This window comes from Megalopta genalis, unplaced genomic scaffold (assembly GCF_051020955.1).
Source record: "Megalopta genalis isolate 19385.01 unplaced genomic scaffold, iyMegGena1_principal scaffold0467, whole genome shotgun sequence".
Classification (NCBI taxonomy): Eukaryota; Metazoa; Arthropoda; class Insecta; order Hymenoptera; family Halictidae; genus Megalopta; species Megalopta genalis.
The window spans coordinates 125,001-137,149 of NW_027476536.1; positions in this window are offsets into that span (position 1 = coordinate 125,001).

Consider the following 12,149-nt stretch of genomic DNA (forward strand, 5'->3'; position numbering starts at 1 on the left):
AATTTAAATCCTTTTCCATCGTCGCCTGTTTCATATATATATGTCAGGTCGACACACCACTTTTCTCTTTCAAATATGTACAAGTTTTGCCACATTCCGCGCTTGTAACATATCTTCTTTAACGCTCAATTTCTTTCATTTTTCTACCATACAGATATTTTACCGTACGCCCAAAAACGTACGTATTATATTTTTGTTCTATCGTAAAATCACATTTTTCTACGTACGCCAGCTTCGTACGTTTCTATCTTTGCCTTCATAAAATCACAAGATAATTTTATCTTCAAGAGTCTCGCTATTAACATCTTGTAAGATAAATGTACGTCCCAGCTAAAACGTACAAATACTTCAAGTTAAGTAATAATATATCATCGCTATTGACAAATTTTTAAGATCCAAGACACAGTTCTCTCTATATGTTTTAATATTTTTTATGTACTCAAATATATTCAAAGGAAAAAGTACATGGGTGATGCCATAGTCGTGGAAGCGCGTACGCTCACGCTGATCTTCTGACCGCCGGAAGCACGAAACCTCTGATCTGGGCAAAATCGGCAAGCCGAGGAAGAACGGACAGGACACATGCTGGACTGGCGAGAAAGCGTGTTCTTCCGCTCGCGCTAGGCATTTCGATTTCTGACACCTCTTGATTTAAAAAATCAGTTTTTTGATAGTTTTCTCTCTCCACTGGGCTATTCATTTTAGCCACAGTTTTCAATTGGTACGATTTGCTTCCAAATCTTACAGATGCATTTTAAAAAATTTTTCCATCGCTCGGACAGAAGAGTCGATTGCTCAGTGAGTACGAGTATACATACAAAGTGCATACGGGTAACCAACCCCGTAGGGCTTGCCACATATGGGCCATTCGGTCAAAGACACCGACCCGTGGCCACGCTGTGTGGAGAAAAGTCCGTAACGTAAACGGCACGAAACAGTCAGGACTGAAGCCCCGAAGGAGCTCTGAGACAGCTTCTCGACCGAGATCGTAGAATTGGCCCAAAACCCGCTCTGCTCCGTCCGCCTCGCACGGACCGTGTATCTCTTATAGATACCGAACGGCCGGCAAGGACGCCGGCGCCGCCGGCCGAATAGCACGCGCGCTTACGAGTGTAAACCGCCGCGGCAACAGACCGCCCGGCCGTGCTGTTGTAACATAGCGCGTGAACGAACGAAAAAAAAATTTATAGTAAACATTAAAATAAATTACACCACCGTACACTAGACAAAAAATTACACATTTTTTCCCAATATGAAAATTTTCACAAACTTTTCAAAGTCCCATCGCATCGAGTAAACTTTTTTAATAACGCTTCCGCACGATTCTAAATGCTTAATCCATATGTGAAATCGTTCACTGATCACGAATATCGTATTTAAAAAAATTACAAAAATTTATTTTTCCAAATAATCAAAAAAAACCGAAAAATCACAAGAGTAAAGTACCATTATTTTAAACAATATGTCGTTCTAAATGCTTAATCCCTATGTAAAAAAGTTATCTAAGCAAGAATATGTAATTGAAAAAAATTAGAAAAATTTATTTTAGCCGTAAATCGAAAATAATGGGGACACCGGAGCTGTTCGAAGCGCCGAGACGCGCCGCGTACGGCCGAATATTTTCTAAGTCCCAACGTACCGATCAAGAGTAAAGTACCATTTTCCTACATTAGATTTCGTTCTAAATGCTTAATCCCTATGTAAAAACGTTAGTTAAGCAAGAATATCGTATTTTTAAAAAAATCTAATGATAGGATTTCCCAGAAAATTGAAAAAACCGTAAAATGTCAAGAGTAAAGTGCCATTTTCTGACATTAGATTTCGTTCTAAATGCTTAATCCCTATGTAGAAACGTTAGTTAAGCAAGAATATCGTATTTTTAAAAAAATCTAATGATAGGATTTTTCAGAAAATTGAAAAAACCGTAAAATGTCAAGAGTAAAGTGCCCTTATTTTAAACAATGTATCGTTCTAAATGCTTAATCCCTATGTAAAAAAGTTATTTTAGCAGGAATATGTTATTGAAAAAAATTAGAAAAATTTATTTTAGCCGTAAATCGAAAATAATGGGGACACCGGAGCTGTTCGAAGCGCCGAGCGCGCCGCGTACGCCCGAATATTTTCAAAGTCCCAACGTACCGATCAAGAGTAAAGTACCATTTTCCTACATTAGATTTCGTTCTAAATGCTTAATCCCTATGTAAAAACGTTAGTTAAGCAAGAATATCGTATTTTTAAAAAAATCTAATGATAGGATTTCCCAGAAAATTGAAAAAACCGAAAAATGTCAAGAGTAAAGTGCCATTTTCTGACATCAGATTTCGTTCTAAATGCTTAATCCCTATGTAGAAACGTTAGTTAAGCAAGAATATCGTATTTTTAAAAAAATCTAATGATAGGATTTTTCAGAAAATTGAAAAAACCGTAAAATGTCAAGAGTAAAGTGCCCTTATTTTAAACAATGTATCGTTCTAAATGCTTAATCCCTATGTAAAAAAGTTATTTTAGCAGGAATATGTTATTGAAAAAAATTAGAAAAATTTATTTTAGCCGTAAATCGAAAATAATGGATCGAGCGAATCGGTCGATTGCGCCGAGACGCGCCATGATGCAACAGACGAGCGATTGGAACGCCCGAATATTTTCAAAGTCCCAACGTACCGATCAAGAGTAAAGTACCATTTTCCTACATTAGATTTCGTTCTAAATGCTTAATCCCTATGTAAAAACGTTAGTTAAGCAAGAATATCGTATTTTTAAAAAAATCTAATGATAGGATTTCCCAGAAAATTGAAAAAACCGAAAAATGTCAAGAGTAAAGTGCCATTTTCTGACATTAGATTTCGTTCTAAATGCTTAATCCCTATGTAGAAACGTTAGTTAAGCAAGAATATCGTATTTTTAAAAAAATCTAATGATAGGATTTTTCAGAAAATTGAAAAAACCGTAAAATGTCAAGAGTAAAGTGCCCTTATTTTAAACAATGTATCGTTCTAAATGCTTAATCCCTATGTAAAAAAGTTATTTTAGCAGGAATATGTTATTGAATAAAATGAGAAAAATTTATTTTAGCCGTAAATCGAAAATAATGGATCGAGCGAATCGGTCGATTGCGCCGAGACGCGCTATGATGCAACAGACGAGCGATTGGAACGCCCGAATATTTTCAAAGTCCCAACGTACCGATCAAGAGTAAAGTACCATTTTCCTACATTAGATTTCGTTCTAAATACTTAATCCCTATGTAAAAACGTTAGTTAAGCAAGAATATCGTATTTTTAAAAAAATCTAATGATAGGATTTTCCAGAAAATTGAAAAAACCGAAAAATGTCAAGAGTAAAGTGCCATTTTCTGACATTAGATTTCGTTCTAAATGCTTAATCCCTATGTAGAAACGTTAGTTAAGCAAGAATATCGTATTTTTAAAAAAATCTAATGATAGGATTTTTCAGAAAATTGAAAAAACCGTAAAATGTCAAGAGTAAAGTGCCCTTATTTTAAACAATGTATCGTTCTAAATGCTTAATCCCTATGTAAAAAAGTTATTTTAGCAGGAATATGTTATTGAAAAAAATTAGAAAAATTTATTTTAGCCGTAAATCGAAAATAATGGGGACACCGGAGCTGTTCGAAGCGCCGAGCGCGCCGCGTACGCCCGAATATTTTCAAAGTCCCAACGTACCGATCAAGAGTAAAGTACCATTTTCCTACATTAGATTTCGTTCTAAATACTTAATCCCTATGTAAAAACGTTAGTTAAGCAAGAATATCGTATTTTTAAAAAAATCTAATGATAGGATTTTCCAGAAAATTGAAAAAACCGAAAAATGTCAAGAGTAAAGTGCCATTTTCTGACATTAGATTTCGTTCTAAATGCTTAATCCCTATGTAGAAACGTTAGTTAAGCAAGAATATCGTATTCTTAAAAAAATCTAATGATAGGATTTTTCAGAAAATTGAAAAAACCGTAAAATGTCAAGAGTAAAGTGCCCTTATTTTAAACAATGTATCGTTCTAAATGCTTAATCCCTATGTAAAAAAGTTATTTAAGCAAGAATATGTTATTGAATAAAATGAGAAAAATTTATTTTAGCCGTAAATCGAAAATAATGGATCGAGCGAATCGGTCGATTGCGCCGAGACGCGCCATGATGCAACAGACGAGCGATTGGAACGCCCGAATATTTTCAAAGTCCCAACGTACCGATCAAGAGTAAAGTACCATTTTCCTACATTAGATTTCGTTCTAAATGCTTAATCCCTATGTAAAAACGTTAGTTAAGCAAGAATATCGTATTTTTAAAAAAATCTAATGATAGGATTTCCCAGAAAATTGAAAAAACCGAAAAATGTCAAGAGTAAAGTGCCATTTTCTGACATTAGATTTCGTTCTAAATGCTTAATCCCTATGTAGAAACGTTAGTTAAGCAAGAATATCGTATTTTTAAAAAAATCTAATGATAGGATTTTTCAGAAAATTGAAAAAACCGTAAAATCACAAGAGTAAAGTACCATTATTTTAAACAATATGTCGTTCTAAATGCTTAATCCCTATGTAAAAAAGTTATCTAAGCAAGAATATGTAATTGAAAAAAATTAGAAAAATTTATTTTAGCCGTAAATCGAAAATAATGGGGACACCGGAGCTGTTCGAAGCGCCGAGACGCGCCGCGTACGGCCGAATATTTTCTAAGTCCCAACGTACCGATCAAGAGTAAAGTACCATTTTCCTACATTAGATTTCGTTCTAAATGCTTAATCCCTATGTAAAAACGTTAGTTAAGCAAGAATATCGTATTTTTAAAAAAATCTAATGATAGGATTTCCCAGAAAATTGAAAAAACCGTAAAATGTCAAGAGTAAAGTGCCATTTTCTGACATTAGATTTCGTTCTAAATGCTTAATCCCTATGTAGAAACGTTAGTTAAGCAAGAATATCGTATTTTTAAAAAAATCTAATGATAGGATTTTTCAGAAAATTGAAAAAACCGTAAAATGTCAAGAGTAAAGTGCCCTTATTTTAAACAATGTATCGTTCTAAATGCTTAATCCCTATGTAAAAAAGTTATTTTAGCAGGAATATGTTATTGAAAAAAATTAGAAAAATTTATTTTAGCCGTAAATCGAAAATAATGGGGACACCGGAGCTGTTCGAAGCGCCGAGCGCGCCGCGTACGCCCGAATATTTTCAAAGTCCCAACGTACCGATCAAGAGTAAAGTACCATTTTCCTACATTAGATTTCGTTCTAAATGCTTAATCCCTATGTAAAAACGTTAGTTAAGCAAGAATATCGTATTTTTAAAAAAATCTAATGATAGGATTTCCCAGAAAATTGAAAAAACCGAAAAATGTCAAGAGTAAAGTGCCATTTTCTGACATCAGATTTCGTTCTAAATGCTTAATCCCTATGTAGAAACGTTAGTTAAGCAAGAATATCGTATTTTTAAAAAAATCTAATGATAGGATTTTTCAGAAAATTGAAAAAACCGTAAAATGTCAAGAGTAAAGTGCCCTTATTTTAAACAATGTATCGTTCTAAATGCTTAATCCCTATGTAAAAAAGTTATTTTAGCAGGAATATGTTATTGAAAAAAATTAGAAAAATTTATTTTAGCCGTAAATCGAAAATAATGGGGACACCGGAGCTGTTCGAAGCGCCGAGCGCGCCGCGTACGCCCGAATATTTTCAAAGTCCCAACGTACCGATCAAGAGTAAAGTACCATTTTCCTACATTAGATTTCGTTCTAAATACTTAATCCCTATGTAAAAACGTTAGTTAAGCAAGAATATCGTATTTTTAAAAAAATCTAATGATAGGATTTTCCAGAAAATTGAAAAAACCGAAAAATGTCAAGAGTAAAGTGCCATTTTCTGACATTAGATTTCGTTCTAAATGCTTAATCCCTATGTAGAAACGTTAGTTAAGCAAGAATATCGTATTTTTAAAAAAATCTAATGATAGGATTTTTCAGAAAATTGAAAAAACCGTAAAATGTCAAGAGTAAAGTGCCCTTATTTTAAACAATGTATCGTTCTAAATGCTTAATCCCTATGTAAAAAAGTTATTTTAGCAGGAATATGTTATTGAATAAAATGAGAAAAATTTATTTTAGCCGTAAATCGAAAATAATGGATCGAGCGAATCGGTCGATTGCGCCGAGACGCGCCATGATGCAACAGACGAGCGATTGGAACGCCCGAATATTTTCAAAGTCCCAACGTACCGATCAAGAGTAAAGTACCATTTTCCTACATTAGATTTCGTTCTAAATGCTTAATCCCTATGTAAAAACGTTAGTTAAGCAAGAATATCGTATTTTTAAAAAAATCTAATGATAGGATTTCCCAGAAAATTGAAAAAACCGAAAAATGTCAAGAGTAAAGTGCCATTTTCTGACATTAGATTTCGTTCTAAATGCTTAATCCCTATGTAGAAACGTTAGTTAAGCAAGAATATCGTATTTTTAAAAAAATCTAATGATAGGATTTTTCAGAAAATTGAAAAAACCGTAAAATGTCAAGAGTAAAGTGCCCTTATTTTAAACAATGTATCGTTCTAAATGCTTAATCCCTATGTAAAAAAGTTATTTTAGCAGGAATATGTTATTGAATAAAATGAGAAAAATTTATTTTAGCCGTAAATCGAAAATAATGGATCGAGCGAATCGGTCGATTGCGCCGAGACGCGCCATGATGCAACAGACGAGCGATTGGAACGCCCGAATATTTTCAAAGTCCCAACGTACCGATCAAGAGTAAAGTACCATTTTCCTACATTAGATTTCGTTCTAAATGCTTAATCCCTATGTAAAAACGTTAGTTAAGCAAGAATATCGTATTTTTAAAAAAATCTAATGATAGGATTTCCCAGAAAATTGAAAAAACCGTAAAATGTCAAGAGTAAAGTGCCATTTTCTGACATTAGATTTCGTTCTAAATGCTTAATCCCTATGTAGAAACGTTAGTTAAGCAAGAATATCGTATTTTTAAAAAAATCTAATGATAGGATTTTTCAGAAAATTGAAAAAACCGTAAAATGTCAAGAGTAAAGTGCCCTTATTTTAAACAATGTATCGTTCTAAATGCTTAATCCCTATGTAAAAAAGTTATTTTAGCAGGAATATGTTATTGAAAAAAATTAGAAAAATTTATTTTAGCCGTAAATCGAAAATAATGGGGACACCGGAGCTGTTCGAAGCGCCGAGCGCGCCGCGTACGCCCGAATATTTTCAAAGTCCCAACGTACCGATCAAGAGTAAAGTACCATTTTCCTACATTAGATTTCGTTCTAAATGCTTAATCCCTATGTAAAAACGTTAGTTAAGCAAGAATATCGTATTTTTAAAAAAATCTAATGATAGGATTTCCCAGAAAATTGAAAAAACCGAAAAATGTCAAGAGTAAAGTGCCATTTTCTGACATTAGATTTCGTTCTAAATGCTTAATCCCTATGTAGAAACGTTAGTTAAGCAAGAATATCGTATTTTTAAAAAAATCTAATGATAGGATTTTTCAGAAAATTGAAAAAACCGTAAAATGTCAAGAGTAAAGTGCCCTTATTTTAAACAATGTATCGTTCTAAATGCTTAATCCCTATGTAAAAAAGTTATTTTAGCAGGAATATGTTATTGAATAAAATGAGAAAAATTTATTTTAGCCGTAAATCGAAAATAATGGATCGAGCGAATCGGTCGATTGCGCCGAGACGCGCTATGATGCAACAGACGAGCGATTGGAACGCCCGAATATTTTCAAAGTCCCAACGTACCGATCAAGAGTAAAGTACCATTTTCCTACATTAGATTTCGTTCTAAATACTTAATCCCTATGTAAAAACGTTAGTTAAGCAAGAATATCGTATTTTTAAAAAAATCTAATGATAGGATTTTCCAGAAAATTGAAAAAACCGAAAAATGTCAAGAGTAAAGTGCCATTTTCTGACATTAGATTTCGTTCTAAATGCTTAATCCCTATGTAGAAACGTTAGTTAAGCAAGAATATCGTATTTTTAAAAAAATCTAATGATAGGATTTTTCAGAAAATTGAAAAAACCGTAAAATGTCAAGAGTAAAGTGCCCTTATTTTAAACAATGTATCGTTCTAAATGCTTAATCCCTATGTAAAAAAGTTATTTTAGCAGGAATATGTTATTGAAAAAAATTAGAAAAATTTATTTTAGCCGTAAATCGAAAATAATGGGGACACCGGAGCTGTTCGAAGCGCCGAGCGCGCCGCGTACGCCCGAATATTTTCAAAGTCCCAACGTACCGATCAAGAGTAAAGTACCATTTTCCTACATTAGATTTCGTTCTAAATACTTAATCCCTATGTAAAAACGTTAGTTAAGCAAGAATATCGTATTTTTAAAAAAATCTAATGATAGGATTTTCCAGAAAATTGAAAAAACCGAAAAATGTCAAGAGTAAAGTGCCATTTTCTGACATTAGATTTCGTTCTAAATGCTTAATCCCTATGTAGAAACGTTAGTTAAGCAAGAATATCGTATTCTTAAAAAAATCTAATGATAGGATTTTTCAGAAAATTGAAAAAACCGTAAAATGTCAAGAGTAAAGTGCCCTTATTTTAAACAATGTATCGTTCTAAATGCTTAATCCCTATGTAAAAAAGTTATTTAAGCAAGAATATGTTATTGAATAAAATGAGAAAAATTTATTTTAGCCGTAAATCGAAAATAATGGATCGAGCGAATCGGTCGATTGCGCCGAGACGCGCCATGATGCAACAGACGAGCGATTGGAACGCCCGAATATTTTCAAAGTCCCAACGTACCGATCAAGAGTAAAGTACCATTTTCCTACATTAGATTTCGTTCTAAATGCTTAATCCCTATGTAAAAACGTTAGTTAAGCAAGAATATCGTATTTTTAAAAAAATCTAATGATAGGATTTCCCAGAAAATTGAAAAAACCGAAAAATGTCAAGAGTAAAGTGCCATTTTCTGACATTAGATTTCGTTCTAAATGCTTAATCCCTATGTAGAAACGTTAGTTAAGCAAGAATATCGTATTTTTAAAAAAATCTAATGATAGGATTTTTCAGAAAATTGAAAAAACCGTAAAATCACAAGAGTAAAGTACCATTATTTTAAACAATATGTCGTTCTAAATGCTTAATCCCTATGTAAAAAAGTTATCTAAGCAAGAATATGTAATTGAAAAAAATTAGAAAAATTTATTTTAGCCGTAAATCGAAAATAATGGGGACACCGGAGCTGTTCGAAGCGCCGAGACGCGCCGCGTACGGCCGAATATTTTCTAAGTCCCAACGTACCGATCAAGAGTAAAGTACCATTTTCCTACATTAGATTTCGTTCTAAATGCTTAATCCCTATGTAAAAACGTTAGTTAAGCAAGAATATCGTATTTTTAAAAAAATCTAATGATAGGATTTCCCAGAAAATTGAAAAAACCGTAAAATGTCAAGAGTAAAGTGCCATTTTCTGACATTAGATTTCGTTCTAAATGCTTAATCCCTATGTAGAAACGTTAGTTAAGCAAGAATATCGTATTTTTAAAAAAATCTAATGATAGGATTTTTCAGAAAATTGAAAAAACCGTAAAATGTCAAGAGTAAAGTGCCCTTATTTTAAACAATGTATCGTTCTAAATGCTTAATCCCTATGTAAAAAAGTTATTTTAGCAGGAATATGTTATTGAAAAAAATTAGAAAAATTTATTTTAGCCGTAAATCGAAAATAATGGGGACACCGGAGCTGTTCGAAGCGCCGAGCGCGCCGCGTACGCCCGAATATTTTCAAAGTCCCAACGTACCGATCAAGAGTAAAGTACCATTTTCCTACATTAGATTTCGTTCTAAATGCTTAATCCCTATGTAAAAACGTTAGTTAAGCAAGAATATCGTATTTTTAAAAAAATCTAATGATAGGATTTCCCAGAAAATTGAAAAAACCGAAAAATGTCAAGAGTAAAGTGCCATTTTCTGACATCAGATTTCGTTCTAAATGCTTAATCCCTATGTAGAAACGTTAGTTAAGCAAGAATATCGTATTTTTAAAAAAATCTAATGATAGGATTTTTCAGAAAATTGAAAAAACCGTAAAATGTCAAGAGTAAAGTGCCCTTATTTTAAACAATGTATCGTTCTAAATGCTTAATCCCTATGTAAAAAAGTTATTTTAGCAGGAATATGTTATTGAAAAAAATTAGAAAAATTTATTTTAGCCGTAAATCGAAAATAATGGGGACACCGGAGCTGTTCGAAGCGCCGAGCGCGCCGCGTACGCCCGAATATTTTCAAAGTCCCAACGTACCGATCAAGAGTAAAGTACCATTTTCCTACATTAGATTTCGTTCTAAATACTTAATCCCTATGTAAAAACGTTAGTTAAGCAAGAATATCGTATTTTTAAAAAAATCTAATGATAGGATTTTCCAGAAAATTGAAAAAACCGAAAAATGTCAAGAGTAAAGTGCCATTTTCTGACATTAGATTTCGTTCTAAATGCTTAATCCCTATGTAGAAACGTTAGTTAAGCAAGAATATCGTATTTTTAAAAAAATCTAATGATAGGATTTTTCAGAAAATTGAAAAAACCGTAAAATGTCAAGAGTAAAGTGCCCTTATTTTAAACAATGTATCGTTCTAAATGCTTAATCCCTATGTAAAAAAGTTATTTTAGCAGGAATATGTTATTGAATAAAATGAGAAAAATTTATTTTAGCCGTAAATCGAAAATAATGGATCGAGCGAATCGGTCGATTGCGCCGAGACGCGCCATGATGCAACAGACGAGCGATTGGAACGCCCGAATATTTTCAAAGTCCCAACGTACCGATCAAGAGTAAAGTACCATTTTCCTACATTAGATTTCGTTCTAAATGCTTAATCCCTATGTAAAAACGTTAGTTAAGCAAGAATATCGTATTTTTAAAAAAATCTAATGATAGGATTTCCCAGAAAATTGAAAAAACCGAAAAATGTCAAGAGTAAAGTGCCATTTTCTGACATTAGATTTCGTTCTAAATGCTTAATCCCTATGTAGAAACGTTAGTTAAGCAAGAATATCGTATTTTTAAAAAAATCTAATGATAGGATTTTTCAGAAAATTGAAAAAACCGTAAAATGTCAAGAGTAAAGTGCCCTTATTTTAAACAATGTATCGTTCTAAATGCTTAATCCCTATGTAAAAAAGTTATTTTAGCAGGAATATGTTATTGAATAAAATGAGAAAAATTTATTTTAGCCGTAAATCGAAAATAATGGATCGAGCGAATCGGTCGATTGCGCCGAGACGCGCCATGATGCAACAGACGAGCGATTGGAACGCCCGAATATTTTCAAAGTCCCAACGTACCGATCAAGAGTAAAGTACCATTTTCCTACATTAGATTTCGTTCTAAATGCTTAATCCCTATGTAAAAACGTTAGTTAAGCAAGAATATCGTATTTTTAAAAAAATCTAATGATAGGATTTCCCAGAAAATTGAAAAAACCGTAAAATGTCAAGAGTAAAGTGCCATTTTCTGACATTAGATTTCGTTCTAAATGCTTAATCCCTATGTAGAAACGTTAGTTAAGCAAGAATATCGTATTTTTAAAAAAATCTAATGATAGGATTTTTCAGAAAATTGAAAAAACCGTAAAATGTCAAGAGTAAAGTGCCCTTATTTTAAACAATGTATCGTTCTAAATGCTTAATCCCTATGTAAAAAAGTTATTTTAGCAGGAATATGTTATTGAAAAAAATTAGAAAAATTTATTTTAGCCGTAAATCGAAAATAATGGGGACACCGGAGCTGTTCGAAGCGCCGAGCGCGCCGCGTACGCCCGAATATTTTCAAAGTCCCAACGTACCGATCAAGAGTAAAGTACCATTTTCCTACATTAGATTTCGTTCTAAATGCTTAATCCCTATGTAAAAACGTTAGTTAAGCAAGAATATCGTATTTTTAAAAAAATCTAATGATAGGATTTCCCAGAAAATTGAAAAAACCGAAAAATGTCAAGAGTAAAGTGCCATTTTCTGACATTAGATTTCGTTCTAAATGCTTAATCCCTATGTAGAAACGTTAGTTAAGCAAGAATATCGTATTTTTAAAAAAATCTAATGATAGGATTTTTCAGAAAATTGAAAAAACCGTAAAATGTCAAGAGTAAAGTGCCC